This window comes from Notolepis coatsorum (assembly GCF_963971535.1).
Source record: "Notolepis coatsorum genome assembly, chromosome: 7".
In the NCBI taxonomy this organism is placed as follows: Eukaryota; Metazoa; Chordata; class Actinopteri; order Aulopiformes; family Paralepididae; genus Notolepis; species Notolepis coatsorum.
In genome coordinates, this window is record NC_140171.1 from 98,957,964 (window position 1) to 98,981,646 (window position 23,683).

Genomic DNA, 23,683 nt, shown 5'->3' on the forward strand with positions numbered 1-23,683 from the left:
TGGACATGTCATATCTAAGTCAAACCATGAAATGGTGGAATTGTTTGTTTTAATGTATTGACGATTCTAGTAGTACATCACGATCGATATGGCATCTGCTCGTGCTATCTAATGAGAGAGATCTCTCTCTCGGTTTGTAATTTCGCCTCTATTTAAATGATCGCCCCAGCCCCCCCCCCCCCAGCGCTCCTCTGTGATAACAAAGATACGCAGCACATAACGGGGAGGAGCTGTCTTCTCGTGCGGCCCTCCCTCTGTTTATTTTGTGTTGCTCCTACTCGGTTGAAGGAGAGAGGAGGATGAAAAAGTGAAAGAGGGGACAAGGGAGGGAGAGTGGGGGGGGGTCTTATTTTCATACGAGCGGAAAGGCGTCACATTGGGCGCAGGACGAGTAGAATAGAGGAGTCCGCATCTCACAGGGAGACAAGGCGACGGCGAGTAATAAAAACGTCAAAAACGGTGTAGAGGACGACAGCAGCGATTTCCCGTTACCCTCCCATCACCCCAGCCGGTGGGATGGACATCCCTTCTGCACCATTTAGCTGATAACCGTGTCTTAGCGGATCGCGTTCCTTGGCGCACTAAACGGATCGTTGTTTCCTCCTCTCGGTTAGAATAAACAGCAGACTTGATTTGTTCTGGACCTGAACGTGCGAGACCCGATATCTGCCACAGCAGGACCGCTCCGATTCGGACAAACGGAATCCGGACGAGCCAAACATCAACCCCCATAATCGGGGCATATCAAGTGGATAAAAAAACCGGTGAAAAATACTGCCGCACAGGCTCGACTTGATCGCAGCGGTACCATGACTGTCTAACCGGGGCCATCGACTAGAACCCCGGCCCGGTGATCAGAACCAACCAGACGAGGAGGGGAGCATCGCCTGTGATTGGAATGGCATAGCGAGCTCTCTACCGAGACTGCGACTATCGAGACGGGCTCTTATCCACCATGAACCTCTAAACGACACCCGACACAGGCGATGGGTAAGAGGTGTTTTTTGTTGGGAACACAGGGGCTTGTGACGCGCACTGCCCCCCCTACCTACCACTGCACTTGCATGACTGCAACGAGGGGGTTGCCTGTGTGATGTGTTGCCAAAAAGCCTATGATTAAGTTATTGTAGGGCTGGGCTGCCCTTAGTCTGTCACGAAACGAGAGGCACATTTGTGCTGTCTTCGTATAGGCTGTAGAATTGGGCTGTTGTTGTTCAGACAGGGTGTCATGTTGGGATGATGGACGTTATCTGACTGTCTCCACTGCCAACGTATACTGTTCCATCTTCCTTCCTGGGATATTTGGTAGCTCTCCAGACCATTGTTTCTGGGGGTTGTTCTCGGGTGGCCAGGTTCTGGGTCGTTTGTGATGCAGCGTTTGAACAGAGTGGACATCATAGCCTACGAGTTAACGCCACAAACCCCATGCTCATCAGTTCTCTTTACCGTTTATTTGTTTGGCCCATTTTATTTCAATAATACGGGCGAGCTTTGCGTTGTCTACTGTAGCTTTTGAGTGATTTCTCATCTCAAACGCAAGAAACGCGTTTAGTTTCACACGTTCCCATTTTCTTAACACAGACATGAGCTGAGCAATAGACTGAGTAGGCTCTCACCCACTCGCTCAGGAAACCCCAGTTAACATATCAATTTGGCTCGAGAATAATTCACCCTGCTTCAGGGAGACCCGTTTGTATGAAGTGAAAGTTGGCTTGACCGATAAGCACGTTTTCATTGCGGATACCGATTCTGAGTAGCCTATAGTATCGGCTGATACCAAGTAGCAATCTGCTCTGGCAATTCTACTGGACAGTATAGACTTAAGTTTGAGTCATTAGACAAACACAATTGATATGTTTCTCCATTAGAGATACCTAACATGCTTCTGTTAAATAGAAAAACTCAGCAAATCAAGTGGCTTTGATTTCTAACATGTCTCTTGGTATCAGATGTTAGTATTGGGAAAATTCTCTGATGTGATTGATATCCTATTTATAATACCATGTTATCCGATCAATATCCAATACCAGTATCTGTGTCATGCATCCCTGTTCAGTACCAAACCAAGTGAAGCCTTTTGTTGCTGCAATCTATTCCAAAATTCCCACAAGAGCAGGCAAGCGTCCCCAGGCACTGATTTGGGGTCACATATTGATTTGAGCCCCATATGGTTAAGGATATACAGGGGTAAGCTAATCCCTGATAGGTGATTAAGGGCAACCTCAGCTGCATGTTAGCTAGCCCTCAGGTAATTTACCGTTAAGGTAATTGGGAGTTGGTGGGGTAGAGTATTTGACTGTAATGCCACCCTGAGGTGTGTGTGTCAGTGTGTGTGTGTCAACTTGAAGCTGCAGCAAGCCATTGATGGAAGAGTTTTGTTGTTCTGCTACAGAGAGGGAACAGAAGTGATCCTGGGTCTACGCTGTGCCTCAGGGCAGCAACACTGATCTGGAGTCGTGGGGCCTGATGTGCTCAGAGAGAGTGGGAGAGAGGGAAAGAGCGAGAGATGGAGAGAGAATGAGAAGGATGTATCTGTGTGGATGGGAACTAGGGCTTAATGTTATATCAAAATTGTATTGATAACGCAGTATATCCACACAATATGCACCATAAAGAGTGCAATGTGGGCATTTTCTTTTAATAAACATTCAAATACACACATGACTGAGAGAAGGTGCCAAAACCCTGAAACACTATATGCCTAATACAAGGAGATCCTGCATCTCTGGGAAATCATTGCCCTATACAGCAGGGCCCTATTCCCCGTACCTGGTTCAACTAAGTCGATCAAAAGTCCCATTAGCCAGATTCAATTAACCCAATGTTTGAAACCAGGCTTTCCCTGTTCCTTGAACGCTGATTCACTCTCGTTAATTCGAACCAGACTTGATACTCAGGATAATTGCGAGAGGCCGCCTCACCTGAAAAGACAGCAGGTGTCGATCGCAGAAATCCAGATTTTTCTAACGGCATTGATTAATTGATTGATTGAAAACTTTATTATATATATTTTTTGAATGATCTTTTTCCTCCTCTTTTCCGTTTTTCTCCCATCCCAATGCTAGTCGTTATGCCAATTCCCAATCCCCTTCCTGGTCGTTGTGCACTCTACCCTCATACCGTCGGTCCGGGAGGGCGGAGACTATCTCATGCTTCCTCCGATACATGTGTACCCAGCCCACCGCTTCTTTTCACCTGGCAGCGCGGACTCTCACTGGGAGAGTGTAACGTGTGAAAGGTCACACTACCTCTCTTAGATCCTTCCCTTGCTGTACAGGCGCCTGACCGAACTGTAGGAGTCGCTGTTTACAACGACCAGGACCCACCCTCGCCGGGTTTCCCACCCTCTAACACTGCCAATTGTGTTAGTATGGACGGTCGGCCAACCCGGAAGCACCAGAGCTGGATTCGATCCCACTGTCTCTGTGGTGGTAGACAGACGCTTAGTCCGCTGCACTACCCGGCCGCCCTGAAAACTTTATTAACAGATTTCAGAATGGGTACAATACAGTACGGCTCAATACTCGCAGACAAGTTAAATGCATAATCTATAGGGTAATTTTAAGTCCCTCATTACCCCAATCAATCGGATTATATTTCTTTAAATGTGCCTGCTGGCAGTAGGTTTTAATAATGGTATGAATAATCGAATGAGATCTTGCTAGCGAAAATAATTAGTTCAACTCTTTCAGAATAAGTAGATAAAAACAAGCGTATCTAATTGATACAAATTAATAGATACATATGAGGATATCTGTACTGTATGCGCTTAGGTATCATGTACTATAAATACATGGTTCCCAGTTTTCAAGGCGCGACCCCCGAAATAACGTGTCAGAGAGGCTTGGAGTGGAGGCTATACACAGTTTCACTATTAATCATGTTTTAATCTGTTTCGGACATCATCCATACATGCATTGAATTGATTAACCATTGGTTTATACCAGTGACACCAGTCAGGTTCATCACCCTCTTGTTCATCATCAGATAACAGTGCTTGAACAGATAAATGCATTTTCTCAAATTCATTCATCAAAACGTCAAAGGCTTGCAATTACTCATTCACTTTTCTCAAGACACGTCCACGTCATCAAATCCGTCAAACAGCGCATCTCCTCAGACATTTTAATCCCAGTTACAATATCACAATAATGTGAGTGACAGTGATACAATTCAACAATCCACAGATTCAGATGAGTTGTAATTCACATCCACAATCCACACATAAAGACTCTTCAATTTATGCTTGAATGAAACACAATCCGGGCGCTCCGTTAAGCAAATACATCCACAGCGAAGCATATGAAACGAATCGGAGCCAAACGCCCGGTTTCATTCATTAAAAATATCCCTGCAGGATTCACATTTGCAATGCTCCGTTATTAAAATAACCACATAGTGTGTGTCGCGACTCACGAGCGCCGTATAGCTATGACGTGCATTATTTAGGACAAAGTAAATCCATAGGCTGAATATGATTTATTATCACCATTTTAGGTCTATTATTTTACATTTCAAAAGCCCCCTCTAGAAAAACGAAGCACAAAAACATAATTCAGAATGGTATAATGGGATCTGTGAGGAAGGGAGCTCGCATTTCTTTGCGAGGGAGTGGCCAGTTTATCCAGCTAACTGAACTAAACCCCACGCTGGAGCAGGTTCAAACTTTTTGATCTGTTGCCATAGTGATTTAGACAAACATGCGTTGGGGAACCGAAAAGTCAGACTTATGTCAAGTTATCCTGAAAATTATCCAGCTAACTCAGTTAGCCAGGTACGAGGAACAGGGCCCAGGTCAATATAGTCCCACCATATATTATTGAAATAGTTTAGAACTCGGGAACTATTAGGAATGTCTGACCGCTAAGTAGGCCTGCCGCGATAAGCAATAAATCGATTAATTGCAGCGATAATTAAAATTAATGCAATGATTTTGACGGGCGCGATTAATTGCTATTTGCGCGTTTGTTTTAATGAGGCGGAACCAGTACCCCTTGTCAGTCACTCTCCGTGTGGGGGGCCGCTGGCCTTACTACAGAGCACAGCATGGGAGCTCCGTGGGGCAGTAGCAACGCCACATATAGCTTAACTACATTTCTCAATGGTGTTGCTCCTTTTAACCAAGTAGCGTTATTTATAGTGTAACGTTAGCTATTTTTAGACCCAAGTAGTTACTCGCTACTGCCCGGAGAAACTGGACTGCTAAATAAAGATGAAAGATCGAGTGTTGATTCTCATTCAATGCTAACAACATTAGCTAAATAGCTAACAAACGAAATACAACGTATAGCATAGCTACAACACAGAATAACGTTAATACAATTACATGCATCATTGTTTACAATGAACGGGTGGGGCTAGTCAAAGGACTGGACACGGGGACAAGTTAAACATGAATTCATTTATTATAACGTAGTAGGTAGTTTCGAGTCGTGCTGCAGTGCCTACGCACCACAGCTATTCTATTATATACTGCTTTGACGCTTCCTCCTCATCGTTGATTGCCTGTAGTAGCTGCATCTAACGTTAGTAGCTAACGTTAAAACTAACCTAAAGTTAGTTGTTCACCAACAATCTCAATATTTGTTTTATCATTAGCTCAAAAACACAGAACCGGACGAGACAAGTTGGCCGCTCATAGGTGCCGCTAGGATAATAACAACAATACTTCCTGTCGGTGGGCTTCAAAATAAAAGTCTAAAACACCGGAAAAGACGGAGCGGTGGGCTTCAAAATAAAAGTTTTGGGAAATAAATTTCAAAAAAGAAAATTCTCTAACCGGTCGCAATAATATCGCTTATCGCGATATTTTCGGGGGCAATTAATCGCCCAGCAAAATGTGTTATCGTGGCAGGCCTACCGCTAAGTGTGTCTGACTCTTAACCACCAAAACCTGCACAGACTACAATGTATGACGTAGGCCAGGGCTATTCAACTAAATTGTTCAGGGGGCCACATTGTCAGAAACCCAAGGGGCCAGGGGCCGGACTGCCACGGCGCCTCCCCGTGCTATGAATATATGTACACTTGACACAACACGCAACCACATTTTCACAACTTTTATTTAACTACATTGCAAAAGTAGTATACTTTTCAAAAAAAGTGCTTCATTTATGTGCCACATCTGCAACATCTTCTGCAGAAAGTGCTTTTATGACTGTGCAACAACTGCAACATATCCTCTTCAACATTTCAATATAAAAATAAAATAAAAAACAAACAAGTGCATGATGTGCATCTGAACATTCTAACATCAACACTTGAACAAAAAAACACATTTATAGTGCAGCTGAGCTTATGAAAAAGTGCTTCATGTCTGTGCAACAACAGCAAATCACAGCATCTTATTAGCACTTATTGTCCACTCTTAACTCTCAAACATCAGGGGGGTGGGGGGCAGACAGGCCTAGCCTACATACACACATCTAATGAGAGCGATTGCACTTCTTTGACTGGGCAATGGCAGAGAAAGAGGGTTCATAGGAAGTGAGGGCTACCCGCAAACAGTGATGCAAATGCTCATTTGTCAAGGAGGCACGTTGCTTGTTTTAATGGCATTCATGTGAGAGAAACTAGATTCACAGGTGTATGTTGAGCCAAACATTGTTAGCACAGATATTGCCAGCGTTTTTATTTTGGGGAATGTCTTGACATGAATACACTTTATCCAAAATGTTGTGGTGGATTCATTCTCAAGTGCCTGCTTCAGAGCAGATGATGCTTGCATGTCAATTATTTCAAGTTGCAGGAGACCTTCATCAATGTGAAGTGATGCAAGGAACTCTTGTCCTCTTGTGGAAATAGCAGCTACATTGGCAAATGGGTTGCTCACAAAATGCATCAATTCTCTGGACATGTCAAATTCATCAAATCGACTTGCAAAGTTTTCCCTCAATTTATCAATGAAATCTGTCATTAATTGAGTGACTTTTGGCTCAATTGTGCGTGTTAACGTTGACATGAAAAGAAAAAAGTAATTTTTTTTTTTTTTTTTTTTTATTATCATGTAATCTTTGGCGGGCCGGTCAGAATCATCCCGCGGGCCGGATCTGGCCCGCGGGCCGCCAGTTGAATAGCCCTGACGTAGGCTATATCATGCCAGTTAGGGTACCTTGTGTATACTGCACGATGTGTGTATACTGTTTACTTTTACTCGTATATCAAAATTCTTTATTGCCTATATTTATTGTAACATACAATATAACCCTATATATAGACCCTCATCTGCACCTTTGTTTACACTGTTTATTTTTCTCATATTTTTATATTCTCATTCATATTCATATTTTTTATTCTCATATATTTATACCACACACACACACACACACACACACACATTTCCGCTCAAAATCTATGGGCAGCGACCCAAGGCTCACCTCCTCACCTCACTACATAAGCATGGCGAACTATAGGGGTGGGCGATATGGCCAAAACGATATCACAACAATTCTACATATTTGATAAATTCACCAATATTTATCAAAAAACGTTCACTTTATATGTGGATATTTCCATTCATTTTCTATTCACGGCCTCTAAAGTAGGCTTGGCCTAAAAGGAAAACAAAATGGTTAAAAAATCATTCGATCTTGAGTCTGACTTATTAAACACAAGCAAAGGCATGACCATCAGGAGCCTCAGTTACCAGTGACATTCTACGAACTAACTATATAAATACTTCTAGGTTCTGGGTTCCAAGCAGACCGGGAAGCTTTAGACCGGCGGAGAGCGGCAGAAACCACGGTCCTCCAGCATTTTGAAACAGCTGATAGGCTGTGTTACCTGTGAACTGGCTTTTTTTTCTTGAAACAAAATAGTGATGAGCAGAATCTGAAATGCTGAAGGGCCATGGTTCATGGTTGTGTTGGGAATGAGTCTGCAAACCTGCATGTTGTAGTGTGGATTAAAACCTTTTTCTTCTTTAGCATATCCCTGTTTGCTTTCCGGTTTGCTTGGAACGCGGCCAGAACTCTTGACCACCGGAAGTAAACTAATAGCTTTGCATCCCCTTCACTACTGGCAAGTGTTTCATACAACTTTAAAGGAACATGCCAACATTTTGGGAAATTAGTTTATCGCTTATCATTCTACTGAACGCACAGAGAGGAAACTGGTATCTATCTTCTTGTCGGCAGAGGCGCCGAAAGACATGGCAAGACCTGTCCAAACATTTTACGGGGTGTTGGGTAGGGATGGGCACAGGGGAGTAAACTTAACTTTTTGGCTTACCAGCCAACTGGAGAGTAGATTTTTTTTACCAGCCAAACAGATTTTTTTACCAGCCAAAAATAAATCGCTAATTGTGATAATTACTTCTTTGTATGTCTTCGTCTAAATTGATTTTCAATCATAGTAATAATCACACTGTGTCTCTACTACTAATATCTATTAGCATAAAACATTAAGTGTCTCTACTCTCCACAATATTAGCATAAAACATGTATTAATCACACCGTCTCTACTCTTCAAAATATTAGGATATCTCATATTAACATGAAAGAGGGAACTATTCTGGACTGGGTTGAACTGGGCAGTGAAAGATGCTAGGCTGGACTGGGTTGGGCTGAACTAGGCAGTAAAAGATGCTGGACTGGTCTAGGTTGGACTGGGTTGGGCTGGTCTAGGTTGGGCTGGTCTAGGTTGGACTGGGTTGGGCTGGTCTAGGTTGGACTGGGTTGGGCTGGTCTAGGTTGGACTGGGTTGGGCTGGTCTAGGTTGGACTGGGCTGGGCAGTGAAAGAACCAAGCATTTCACTGTAATGTAATAGCTAAATAAAACAACTTGAACTTGACTTGTTACATTTGCACTCTGGTTGTATGCCAAACGTATTCTGGTTGTACTGTACTTGTGCTGCCTGTATGATGACAATACATTGGAACCGAATCTCATGACAACGCTAGGGGTTCAGCAGGTGTATTCTGAATGCCAAGTATGACAACATCACCGTTGTGAAGGGCATATGGGCGAGTGGTGATATGGGGGGAAACCCGGTAATAATAAAATGTCACTCGCATTTAAGCAAAGCCGCTCAGTATAGTCCACTATGTTGAATGCGCGTTATGGTAGCTTGATGCTAGGTAGCTAGCCGGCTAATGCTGGTTAGCCTCACGCCCACTTGTCATTCTCATCCGACTCGAAGGAGAACGTCGTGTGCTGTTGTTCGCCCCAATGTCAGACCGCACTGATATCCCAAAGCGACGACTCTACATGCAATTATTTTCATCCACGATGTGGTTTGTCTAAGTTTGTCTACGTTGTCAAGCCGGTGACAGGAGTTTGTAGGTCCGCGCACAGTGGTCTATCCACTTCCCCTAGATGCGTGACATCTTCTAGAAAACGAGTGTTCATTGGAGGAGCTTAGAGCGCATCTGTACAACGATGATGTTCATTGGTTATGGTCTGATTATTATGAGGCGCAAATGGGAGGAATCAAGGGGGGAGTCAGAGTTTGGTTTGTGCCAGTGAGCGAATCAGCAGATTGCAGAATGATTTTTTTGTTTTGTTTTGTAATTACTAGTACTCGCCAGACTGGCGAGTGCTCTTCATGAATCACTCGCCAAACGTAAAAAATACTTTCATTTGGCGAGTAAAGTGGCCTAATTTCCTCCCCTGGATGGGCATTGTTTTTCAAATATTAAATTATTAAAAAAAATTATGCGAATATAGTTTTGACTCAAAACATATATTTCCCCTTGTTTTTACTGGCACCTACACTGTGTAGTAGTGTATTGAGAGGGGACCCTAACTGTTACACTGCTGAACGGCATGCTTGGTACAGCTCTCTAGCTAGCTAGGACAGGTAACATAACAGTCTGTAACAGCTGGGAGAACAGAAAAGAAAGATGAAGAGAGTTTTGTACATTTGTCATGTTGTTTCACTGAGTTCACACATTTCTCAGCATCAGTGATGTAACTTTCGGAATTTATGTTTTTGTTCCTGAAAATACTCCAGCCTGGTCTGCTAGGTTTAGCTGTTAGCAATGACAGCAGCCAGCTAGCTCTCTTGTTGGAGTTGGAGAACAGAGATATCCATTCATCCATTTAAAGTGTGTAAACTCTAGAGATCCACCTAAGCCCGGTGTGAAAGCAGCTCTAGTGCCAGATCAGTAACACATTCTCTCTGTTAAAACAAGCAAAACAACCCAACAGAGATCCGTACAGTACAGATAGTGCAGGTATATGTGTGATCCGTACAGTACAGATAGTGCAGGTATTTGTGTGATTGGCAGTCTTTATGGTGGTTGTGTTCCGTTGGATGTCCTTTTCTTGTCACAGCAGCTCACAGATCTTGCTGCTGGGTTTGCACATTGTTGTATTTCACCCAGTTGGTATGAGAGTTTTGTGTTATTTGCCATGTTTTCAAAGTCTCTTTGGGTGTTTGCAATTTGTGGGAAGTATAGTCTATGTCTTGGTATATTGGGCAGGTTGTTAGGAAGTGTAGCTTGGTTTCCACCTTGTCTTGTGTGCAGTGGCCGAATAGCATTCCAATTTGCTCTGTTTTGGGTTGATTCTTTCCAATGTGTCAGATAGTTTTCTTTGGTTTAGTCCAGTGTGGTTTCTGTCTGGTGGCTCTGCTTGTGTTTGTGAGCAGAGTCCCAGAACCAACTGGCTGAGTGGGCATCTCTCTAGGGTCTCTCTGTAGGTGAGGGCTTTGTTATGGAGTGTGTCTGGGTCACTTTCTTTTAGGTGGTTATAAAATACCACACTGTCGATCCAACCCTGCCCATTAATTAGCTAATTATCTCTGTGTTCTCTTTCTCAAATGCACAGATGTGTACACACACACACACACACACACACACACACTAAGGCTGAGCCCGAACGTTCGAACGTTCGTTCGTTACGCTGACATTCAGACTTTAATTAATGGGTTCGAACGTTCGGTTAAAAAAAAAAAGAAAGCAGGCGCACAACGTTGAGGCGATGTGAAGCGGCGCGTCCCCTGAGGCGCTCGGCTCAACCAGTATGGTCTCTGCCGGGCTGTAGCTGGATACTATTGTCTCAACCAGAGCTCTCAACCAATGCAATAGAACAATTTTGATTGACAGGCGATTCTGCCAATTACGTCACACCACTTGCACCCGCCTCTGCTGTTACCACCAATCGGCAAGCGTTTATTCTTTTTTTACTTCCGGCAATGCCACCATTGATCTGCTTGCGAGAAGCACAACAGACTTACCGTAGCTAATACGTTAGCTCCCCGCCGAGGAAGTAAAAGTCATAACAAGGTTTCCGTAGGTGAACCTGCGGAAGGATCATTAATGAATACCGGCCTTTTTCGGCCACGGAGCGCGAGCTTCATGGCGGGAGGTGGTTGCGTTGGAAACAACTCTGGCCGAGGGCGGACGGGCGGCAGGCGTGTTGGGAGCTCGGCGGGACCCCGCCGGTGTCTCTCTGTCGCTCTTAGAGCCATATGAAATCCGTTTAATTTTTTTCCCAATTCAGTTTTTTCCGTTTTAATATTTCAGAATTCTGTATTTTGCTTTGTACGCTCATTTTACCATCAGAAATAGTGTCTAATAAGTGGGAATGAATAAATGTCCACAATTTAATAAGATATAACGGTCCATTTAATAGGGCTGTCTTAAATACTTCGAAGCTTCGTTCGATGGGCATGGGATTCGAATATGAAAATAAAATCTGATTATTAAAAAATATAAAAATATAAATGATATATATATATTTTTTTGCAAAATCAACTCTGCCTCTAGGGGTGGACGGTATAAACGGTATACGGTATGAATTTGCTCTACGGTATGGATTTTGACTATACCGTGTAACCGGTAGGGCAGCTCTAAAATAGCAATGACGTCATGTAACCACAGCGCGACTATTTCACTCGCATTTGCCCCTAAAAATAGATAGAATTAGTCATAGATAATAGATATGTGCGAACTGGAAAAAGTTATTTAGGAGGCTTCGCGCAGTGGGCGTGCCAGCCCCTACCGCACGCATGTAAACACGGGTCTAGTAGTCTAGTGGGACGGGAATGAATGAATGAATGAATGAAAACTTTATTTAACAGATTGCAGAATGGGTACAATACAGTACGGCTCAATACATACAATTGTTAAGGGGATGCAGACCTGAGAAAGACGTTTGTCTTGTTTCCATCAGGGTCCCCCATTTTCAATTCATATAGTAACGTATAGACACGGGAAGACGGCGGCGTCTCCCTGAGCTAACGTTAGCTTAGCTACCGTTACAAAATGACCCAGTCAACTATTCACTTTTAGTTTAATACATGATGAGGCATTGTCTAACCGAACGGTATCTAGTCGGCCAGCTACCGATAGCTCCTGACATCAACAAACGCTCCACAAAGTCTAGTAGAGAGACGTGTATGCTACCTGTTAGCTCACGTTAGCGCAAGTTAGTTCACCGTTCAAAACGAAATGTCCCATTGAACTAAATAATTCACTGAGGCGTTGTATTAACGTTATATATCCGGCTAGCAGTAGCTACAGATAGCTCCTGATATCAATGTCTTATAACACTGATTCGATGCGTATTCGAGCTGAGGGCTTGCTGAGCACAGTTAAGTAACGTTATGCCAATAGGGTCCAGGTGCAGCGCCGGAGAATCCTGGCCGTAGCTCTGCTCGAGGCTACTCGAGTATAGGTCCAGGTGCAGCTCCAGAGAATCCTGGGCTGGCCGTAACTGGAGGCTACTAGAGTACACACAGACAGTGGAGCTTGTTGCGTGGTGGCGATGTCTTGCAGATAATACAAGTACAAGTCTAATTGTTGTGAAGGGCCAGATTAAACCGAATATATATATTTATTTATATATATATATATTTAATTGTATTTGTATATTCTCTAATATTCCCTGATATCCCTTGTATATTCCTTGTACAATATGCATTGAATATCCAATCTAGCCTACTGAACATCCCATAATAGTCTCCATTCTACTATTGGTCGAGACCTTGGTGCCAGGCTGCCATACCCCTCAGACCAGGTTCAAACGTACCGCTCAACATGTACGAACAAGTCCTAGTTCCGCGTAGGAATCTGGCTACCGCACCACTAATGGTACTATTTGTTCATAGTGCGTATATATACTGCGCTACTAAAGTAGGACTTTCTTTTAGTCCAGTTTCTTACCCTCCAATAGAGTGACAGACGTAAAGCCTCCCCGCGACGCCACGTGTGGGAGTAAGGCCAAGTTCGGCCTACCATCGGTATTGAGACATCGTGTATATTAATATTTGAATAGTCATATTTGGCACTATATCGTCGAGTTGGACGTAGTCTATTAAGCTAATAATAGTCTATTCATATGTAGTGCTTCGTGCGGTGAGAATACTATCGTAGTCAGTACCCCCATCGTTTCGGGTAGAACTGGCTGCTTATCCAGGGTGGCCGACCCCATGTGAGGCTGCACCCGAGGAGCCCCAGAGCCGACGAGCGAGTGGACCTGCATACCGGATTATTCTACCGACGACAGCCCGCCTTCCCAGGCACGGATTATGCTTTGTATACAGTGATTATTCTATGGATAAAGACCAACACTGCCGTGTGTTGGAAACCCCCCCCCCGGAGAGGACGACAGGTGAGGAGACGCTCTACACGACGCGGTCGCTTCACGTCTCTCCATCGTGGACCGGAGGAAGCCGGCCCACAGAGAGTCCAACTGCTTTCATCTGTGGATCGAGGATCGCTGAGGCACCGAGCCGCACAACTGTGGGTTCTCCCAGGATACCCTCGGCCAGACGGATACAGCCAGACTCTACCCCCCCCCCCCCCTTCTCCAGTTGTCTTACAAGCGACCGGAATTCCCCCCTAGTGTATCCAGTTCTATAATCATTAAAGTATCATTGCTATTTATTCCTTAAATATTCCAGGTTGTATATTTACCGCCTGCGCCACCAGAGATTGGACGTTCTCTATTGATATACCAACGAATACTCATTTGCCATAAAAGTGCATCCTATTTCAAATCATAAATGTAATTAAGTGATTGCTCTACATACCTTTTGCTATGTATTAATTATTATTAAACGCAGACTTTCGACTTGGTACATTTGTGTTGGATCGTTTCATCTACGTGGGAGTGTTTACCATAATTATTTATGCCTAGTACTGGGTGGCCAGAGTCTAAAGTACAAGAGGTAGTGGTAGTAAGTATCATATCTAACAATACAGTCAGGGAATTGTACCCCTCAGTTACAATTGGTCCTTCGAGCCGGAGGGTAATTAGTGTAATATTAATATAGTGTTATTAATATTGAAATGGCCTATGATGAACACTCCACGAAACGATCCTCCTAACCAACACCCGGAGCGCGAACGACGGCTCCCTCAGAACTTAGAGGCTTACGCTGTCAGTCAACAACCTAGTCTTCTACTAACAGTAAACGCGGTAAAACTAGAAAGTAAAAGTATGTCTAACCCCAACGCCCAGACTACCCCGACCATAGAGGCCCCTACGGGTTCTAATGTAACTGACCGAGCTCACGGTGGGGACCAGTGGGAACCAGACATGACTTCACACCCCGCCAGTACTGAAGAAGTAGTCCCCGATGAGTCCCGGGAGGAATACAACGCTACCGAGAGAGAACTCGCCACGGAAGAAGACGGGGAGAGCACCGTGGAGATAGAGCTCCAAGGCTCCGCAAGGAGTACCCCGAGGGAAGGCTCCCCTATACAACCGCCTTCTCCCAGCGAGGCAGAGAGGACCCTACAGCAGGCCTTCCTCATCAGCCTGAACGCCGCTGCTGAACGCGACCGACTGCAGATCCAGCAGCGGAGCGAAGAAGAGCATATACGTCTAGAAATAAGACGCATTCAGATGGAAGAGAATGTGGCCCGAGACCGAGCAGACAGCCAGCGAGCAGCTGCTGGTGCTCTACGGGACGCAGAGCGCGACAGACAGCAAGCGCAACTAATAGAACAGCTGATCAGACGGACAACACCCTCTCCCTCCGCCAGAGGCTCCAGGAACTCGTCTAGACACACCTCCAGGGCGGCATCCCCTAGCCGAGTAAACAACCCTGAACTTGACCAACAGACGAGGTCTATACCCCCCACAGACCACCTCCCCCCACCGGTCCAAGCGAGACCTAGCAACCGGGAAGGAGCAGCATATCCTGTGGAGAGGCTAAACCAGAGACTACAAGCACTGGATGACCTAACTGAAGACGAAGAGGAAGAGGAGGAGAACCACGCCCGACGACAGCACAGTACTCTACCGGACCAGGAGGTCCGGTACAGCCCAGGCTATACTCCCGCGGAGCTGCGCTACAGACCCCCGACGCTATACACGGGTGAGCACGACGCACGACCCGCACCGAGGAACAGCACCTGGACAAGCGGGCCATGGTACACTGCCGGTACCAGCCCATACCAAGGAGCGGGAGGAGACTCGCCTAGGAGGCCTCTCCCCCAACGCTCGCCGATGTATCCACAGTCAGCGTCATACATTGGCACGCCTATGGTACCCGACTTCACCCAAGAGAACCGGGCCCAGTATACAGAACTCCGCATGTGTCTGGAGACCATGTTGGTGGATGTATTGGATGAACGCCATCAATACGCCATCCTACTGAAGCACTTAAAGGTACCCCGCGCACATAATATAGCGCTCGCCTACGCGACTTCCACCACCCCATACACAGCAGCGCTGGTAGCATTGGACCAGAGGTATGGGCGCATATGGGATTACGTGATCCAGGAGATCCGACACATCGACCGCTTACCCCCAGCAATAGACAATCGAGCACTGGACGACCTGTCCATCAGAGTGCAGCCCCTGGTAGGGATGTTGGGAGCGCAGAGAGAGAAGGGGAGGCATGAACTTTACGCCAACTCAAATGTGGAAAGGATCTTGGAGAAGCTGCCGCCCGCTCGACAGGAGCGTTTTAGGCGGCAGAGAGACCACCGAGACCCGAATGGCCCCGAACCGAACCTCCTCGATCTAGCAGACTTCCTGGCGAGAGAAGTCGGCAGCCTACGGCTAGATACATTCGGACGGAGCACCCCTGGCTCCAGAGAAGGAACCAGACGACTAAATGATGGAAGAAGATCGGTGACTGTGATGCACCAATCGGAGTCAGTACCGAGCAGCAGGAGCCACAGTACCCCCTCCAGAACGGAGAAGTGGAAGATAGTGTGCCCCTACTGTGAGAAAGAACACTGGCTAGCGCAATGTGACTCCTTCCCCAAGCTGAACGCGGAGGAAGCAAGTCAATGGATAAAGTCCAACAAGCGCTGTTTTCGCTGTGCGCGCTCACACATGGCAGCCGAATGCCGCTTAAAGAAAAGGTGCACCAAGTGCGATGGAGCCCATCTGGACATACTTCACGATAGTAACAGACGGCGCCCTTCACCCGCACCATCCAGCAGCAAAGCGAGCGTCATGTACATCGATCCCGCCAGCAGCAGTGGAGCCCGAGTACTCCTAAAAGTAGTGCGTGTGACACTAAGCTACCAGAATAAAGTCCTGGACACCTACGCCGTCCTCGATGACGGGTCAGAGAAGACCCTTCTGCTCGCCTCCGCTGCGGCCCAGCTAGGGCTGCGGGGAAGCGAAACCCAAATGACAATTCGGACAATAAGACGAGATTTGAAGACGATAAAGGGCGAGAATGTCTCATTCTCTATCGCAGCAAGCGGCCAGCCTGAGCGACGGTACCAGATTACAGACGCTTTCACCAGCCAAGAAATAGGACTGTCGCGGTACACATACCCCGTCGCCAAGCTGATGGAGAAATATGCACATCTGCGCAAGTTACCGATCCCGCTCATAGACAATGCTATGCCGACCCTGTTGATAGGCTCCGACCATGCAGACCTCATTGTCCCGATAGACCGGGTTCATACCGGACCCCGAGGCTGTCCTGCAGCAGTCGAGACCCGTTTGGGATGGACTCTCCAAGGCCCGCTCGCCAAATCTCTCAACCGAAGTACAGCCACTAGATGTCTCCACTCCCGAGTCACAGAGGGAGAAACCGCACTCCTGCAACACGTAGAGCGGTTATGGACCTTGGAACAAATGCCCTTTAAGAACGGAAAGAAAGACATTCGCTCTAAAGATGACATTTACGCCATTCACCTCCTCGAGACAGGGACCAAGAGAGTCCCGGTCAACGGCGTGTTGAGATACGCCACGCCACTCCTGCGGCGAGAAGGAATGCCTACTTTCCACGCCAAGACAGACGCCACAGAACGGTACCTGCTGAACACGGAGTGGCGCTTAGCCAAGAACCCCGCCCAAGAGAGTGTATACCGCGCTGAGATTGAGAAGCTCATCACAGCGGGACACGTCACAAAGATGGACATTAAAGAGGCTGACCAGACCACTGAATCGTGGTACGTGCCTCACCACAAGGTCCATCACAACGGTAAAGACCGCATAGTATTTAACTGCAGCTACCAGATCGGATCCCAAAATCTGAATAAAGAGTTACTGCCCGGTCCCACACTCGGCCCCTCCCTACTCGGCGTTCTACTCCGCTTCCGCCAGGAAAAGGTGGCCATCAGCGGGGACATTAAAGGAATGTTCCTGCAGGTGAGATTAGTAGAGGAGGACAAGCCCCTGTTACGGTTCCTATGGAGAGAGAAGCCAGGAGATGAGCACCCAGCCATCTACCAATGGGAAGTCCTCCCCTTCGGAACGACGTGCAGCCCCTGCTGTGCTACATTTGCACTACAGAAACATGTAGCAGAGGACCCAGCAGCGGACGAAGAGGTCCGACACAGCGTAAAGAACAGCTTCTACGTAGACAACTGTCTACAAAGCCTTTCAACCCAGGAAGAAGCCGAGGCTCTCCTGATTAAACTCCGCGCCTCATTGATCAAAGGCGGCTTTGATCTCAGGCAGTGGGCCAGCAGCGATCCGCAAGTACTGCGCAGCCTCTCCTCCGAGGACAAGGCAGCCAGCAGCGAGACCTGGATGGCTACAATCCCGGGAGAAGCCCAGGAGATGACCCTGGGATTGGTGTGGCGATTCAAAACAGATTCGCTTCACTACAGACACGAGCCCCTGACTACGGAGCAGGGAAGGCCGGCGGCGGCGCCGACCACCAGACGGAGTGTGTACACAACACTCGCCCGACAATATGACCCGCTAGGATGTATTCTACCGTACACCACCAGGGCAAAAATGATTGTACGAGCATTGTGGGACAAGGACCAGGGCTGGGACGACCCCATTCCCGCACACCTTGCATCCACCTGGAGAGAGTGGGAGATGGAGCTCCACTCACTCCCAGGCGTTAATATGCGCCGAAGCTACTTCCCACCCACGGTGAGGCCAGAGACATGTAAAATGGACTTACACGTCTTCAGTGACGCCTCAGAGGTCGCATACGGATCAGTAGCCTACTTGCGGGCCCAAGAAGAGGGGGGAGAGATCTACACAGCATTTGTCCTCGCCCGCTCGAGAATAGCCCCACGCAAGCAACAATCTATCCCACGTCTAGAGCTCTGCGCAGCCCTAGCCGGAGCGCACCTAGCCACGCTCATCCAACGTGAGCTCACCATACCGGTGTCTAGAACAATCCTGTGGTCAGATTCCACGACAGTACTCGCCTGGATCAAATCGGACTCATGCAAGTACAAAGTCTTCGTGGGAGTCAGAGTCACCGAGATTCAAGACTTAACCGAAGAGTTAACCGGAGAAACAGAGTGGCGCTACGTTGATACAAAACAGAAACCAGCTGACGTCATCACCCGGGGAATGCCCCTAGATGACCTCACCCGTCGCAATGTCTACAGTGACGGCCCAGCATTCCTAAAGCTCCCGGAAGGAGAGTGGCCCACGCCTATCCCGAGGGAAGCAAGTCAAGAGGAGGCTGAGAATAAGAAACCTATGTTCTGTGGATTGAGCACTGTTATCTCCGCAGACCCCAACATAGATGATTGCACAACAAAGGACATTCCTGCGGCACCACCCGGAGTGTAAGTCCCCCGCTGAAATGTCAGCAGCTAACTACGAGGAAGCAGAATTGCTTCTACTGCAGCGAGCCCAGAGAGACTCGTTCCCCGATGAATTGGCCTGTCTACAGGGAGGAAAGCCCGTCCCATCCGACAGCAGATTAATTCATCTGGCCCCCGAGAGCGACGCTCATACCCTCATCAGAGTGGGTGGTCGCCTACGCAGAGCCCCCAATCTACCGGATGACATTAAATACCCGATCGTATTGAACAGCCGACACAAGGTCACAGAGCTGATTATAAAGAAATACGATGAGGATGTACATCACGCAGGAGCAGAAAGAGTCTTCGCGGAGATCAGACGTCGTTACTGGATCCTGCAAGGAAGAGAGGCGGTACGACGCTTCCAGCGAACATGTCTAGACTGCCGCAAGTGGCGCGCGCAGCCCAGCATACCAAGGATGGCTGACCTTCCTCCATGTCGCCTCCGAATCGGTGACAAGCCATTCCACTCAACGGGTATGGACTGCTTTGGCCCGCTGCACATAAAGAAAGGAAGAGGAACCGAGAAGCGGTGGGGTATTGTATTCAAATGCATGACCACCAGAGCGATACACATCGAGCTTCTCCCGACCATGAGCACAGACTCATTCCTTATGGCCTTCCGTAGATTCACATCACGGAAAGGAAGACCGTCTACACTATTGTCCGATCATGGGACAAACTTCAAAGGCGGCGAAAGAGAGCTGAGAGAGAGCTTCCAAGCTATGGGCCCAGAACTTAAGACCCACCTCGCTCCAGCACAGATTGACTTCCAATTCAACCCCCCAAACGCACCCCACTTCGGTGGTACTTGGGAACGGGAAGTGCGTTCCATAAAGACAGCCCTGTACGCAGTACTTGGGGCCCAGACTGTGGCGGAAGAAGTCCTAATGACAGTCCTCACGGAGATTGAGGGAGTATTGAACTCTAAGCCCCTCGGCTACGTCTCCAGCGATGTGGCGGATATCGACCCAGTTACCCCCAACACACTCCTGATGGGGCGGCTAGATCCCACGTTACCCCAGACAATGTACCGGCCTGAAGAAGCGAACGGCCGACGAATGTGGAGGTACAGCCAAGTATTAGCCGACAAGTTTTGGAGCAGTTTCCTACTGCACTACCTACCGTCTCTACAGACCCGCCAGAAGTGGGTAAAGGAGAGAGACAATTTGACAGAAGGAACGGTCGTCATGATTATTGATCAATCACTGCCCAGAGCTATGTGGCCGGCCGGCCGCGTAAGCAAAGTGATCACCGGTGCCGACGGCAAGGTCCGAGCAGCAGAAGTGCTTGTCCAGGGTCGCACTTACACCCGTCCCGTGGCGAGGCTCATAGAACTGCCCCGACTCCCAGACACAATCGATGATGACCATGACCCTATAACCCTATGACTTTGTGAAGTTGACTGACCCCTACAGCAAACCCTTATGTGTAAATAGACAACGCGATTAATCTGTCTCTGCTTAACTGATTAGGTCTGGGACCAATCAGGGGGTGGCTGTTGTGAAGGGCCAGATTAAACCGAATATATATATTTATTTATATATATATATTTAATTGTATTTGTATATTCTCTAATATTCCCTGATATCCCTTGTATATTCCTTGTACAATATGCATTGAATATCCAATCTAGCCTACTGAACATCCCATAATAGTCTCCATTCTACTATTGGTCGAGACCTTGGTGCCAGGCTGCCATACCCCTCAGACCAGGTTCAAACGTACCGCTCAACATGTACGAACAAGTCCTAGTTCCGCGTAGGAATCTGGCTACCGCACCACTAATGGTACTATTTGTTCATAGTGCGTATATATACTGCGCTACTAAAGTAGGACTTTCTTTTAGTCCAGTTTCTTACCCTCCAATAGAGTGACAGACGTAAAGCCTCCCCGCGACGCCACGTGTGGGAGTAAGGCCAAGTTCGGCCTACCATCGGTATTGAGACATCGTGTATATTAATATTTGAATAGTCATATTTGGCACTATATCGTCGAGTTGGACGTAGTCTATTAAGCTAATAATAGTCTATTCATATGTAGTGCTTCGTGCGGTGAGAATACTATCGTAGTCAGTACCCCCATCGTTTCGGGTAGAACTGGCTGCTTATCCAGGGTGGCCGACCCCATGTGAGGCTGCACCCGAGGAGCCCCAGAGCCGACGAGCGAGTGGACCTGCATACCGGATTATTCTACCGACGACAGCCCGCCTTCCCAGGCACGGATTATGCTTTGTATACAGTGATTATTCTATGGATAAAGACCAACACTGCCGTGTGTTGGAAACCCCCCCCCCGGAGAGGACGACAGGTGAGGAGACGCTCTACACGACGAGGTCGCTTCACGTCTCACCATCGTGGACCGGAGGAAGCCGGCCCACAGAGAGTCCAACTGCTTTCATCTGTGGATCGAGGATCGCTGAGGCACCGAGCCGCACAACTGTGGGTTCTCCCAGGATACCCTCGGCCAGATGGATACAGCCAGACTCTACCCCCCCCCCCCCCTTCTCCAGTTGTCTTACAAGCGACCGGAATTCCCCCCTAGTGTATCCAGTTCTATAATCATTAAAGTATCATTGCTATTTATTCCTTAAATATTCCAGGTTGTATATTTACCGCCTGCGCCACCAGAGATTGGACGTTCTCTATTGATATACCAACGAATACTCATTTGCCATAAAAGTGCATCCTATTTCAAATCATAAATGTAATTAAGTGATTGCTCTACATACCTTTTGCTATGTATTAATTATTATTAAACGCAGACTTTCGACTTGGTACATTTGTGTTGGATCGTTTCATCTACGTGGGAGTGTTTACCATAATTATTTATGCCTAGTACTGGGTGGCCAGAGTCTAAAGTACAAGAGGTAGTGGTAGTAAGTATCATATCTAACAATACAGTCAGGGAATTGTACCCCTCAGTTACACTAATTATATAATATATATATTTTATAAAAAAAAATAAAAAATAATATAAAATAAAAAAAAAATTATCAAAAACGATGATACCGTGATATATACCGTTACCGTCTATGCTTCAAATTATACCGTGATATAAATTTTAGACCATACCGTCCACCCCTATCTGCCTCTCTTTGTTAATTACAACAAGCAATGCTGTTTGTTATTTAAGATGAGGTCGGACTCGGCACTGACAGATTTGTGTTCATTGTGCTGCTTTTATAAAGCCTCAAATGACGGCTTACAATATTTCATGAAAGCAAAGTGTTTTGTTTGTCTAAGATTTAAAAAGGTTTAAACTTTACAGCACTGACAAAGTTGAACAAAGTGCTGTACAAGTCCCACAACATAAAATATTTAAATTTTTTTTATTTTTATTTTTTTTATTTACAGTTGATTCCATTTGTATTGCTCAATTCCGCGATTCCGTCCGCGATTCCGTGATCGCGGATTTCATATGGCTCTAGTCTCTCTGCCGTCCCCCGTTCCGAGGTAGACGGTGGACGGGTCTGTTTTTTGTTTGTATTTTATTTTTTTATTATTTTTTAAACAAACACATAAACAAACATGACAACACACAATAGGATATACAAATACACATATGCTCCAGCTCGTACCCCCCTCTCCCGGACCCCCCATTGGATAATCCAACCATTATAATTTGTTCCTAACCAGACACTACCATTATATGCTGGCTTTTATTCTCTCCACCACTTCTAACCACATTGCCATTTTGGATTAATTGAGACCCAAAATTCTAGCTGTTGATATTTCTTGATAAATCACATCGAGATATGTAAGAATCCAGACCTTACGGCACATTTTTTCCGGTTGAAACCATCGTGATGCTATCAGCTTTTTAGCCACTGTGATACCGGATAAAACCAATCTCTTTAGCTGTGGAGGTACTGCATGCTCAAAGACATCATTCAGCAGTAATACAGAGGGGTGTACAGGTATATCCAGAGTTAAGAGATTTGACAATTGCTGGGTCACTTCTTTCCAAAATATCTTAACTGGTGGGCAGTCCCAGTACATGTGCATAAATGTCCCTTCGTCCCCATTTGTACATAAAGAGCATTTGGAGTCTTGTTTAAGACTCATTTTGTTCAGTCTTATAGGAGTTAAGTATGTCCTGTGAATATAGTTAATATTGATTTGTTGATGGTCCGGGTTCCTTGATGCAAGGCGTACATTTGCCCAGGCTTCTTGCCAGTCAAAGTCTATCTCCAGGTCTGGTATATCCCTCCTCCAGACTGAGTCTAGATGTAGGGTTTCATACGAGGCCGTTAGTAATTGATGATACAAATCTGAAACAAAACCTCTCGATGTCTCTCTTTCATAGAAGAATTTGTGGTATCTGTGGTGTACAATTGGTATCCTTAATGGAACACCGTGAGCCTTCAAACATGCCAATAACTGTGCGTAAAAATAATATGAGGACTTGGTGAGATTAAATTTTTTGCATATCTCATAAAAACTACAAAAACCCTGTTTGTTGAAAACGTCTCCTAATGTGTGTATGCCTTGCTTTTCCCATCTAGGGAATCTTATAGGTTGTTTTCCAATCAAGAGTGCATTGTTATTGAATAAGGGAGTATGATTATGCCATTTATGTGGGATAGTCTTTTTTTTGTGTTTCACGCCATATCCGGATTGCATGAGTGATTATGGGGCCAAATTTCCGTTCGCATTGCTTAATTGATAATTTGGTGTACACTATGTCCTTCAGCCTATGTGGAGCTACTATATTTTCTTCTAAATTTCTCCAGGATACTGATGCTTGGGGATCAAACC

The 23,683-nt window shown here is 46.3% G+C and overlaps 1 protein-coding gene across 1 annotated transcript in view; it reads left to right on the forward strand.

Annotated features, from left to right (window-relative positions):
* The first annotated feature begins 645 nt into the window (after positions 1–645).
* Positions 646–23,683, forward strand: part of mgat3b (beta-1,4-mannosyl-glycoprotein 4-beta-N-acetylglucosaminyltransferase b) — a 175,730-nt gene continuing 152,692 nt past the window's right edge. The window contains exon 1 of the mRNA XM_084318754.1: positions 646–990. The gene's annotated coding sequence lies outside the window, so the exon portion shown is untranslated. The remainder of the gene's footprint in view (positions 991–23,683) is intronic.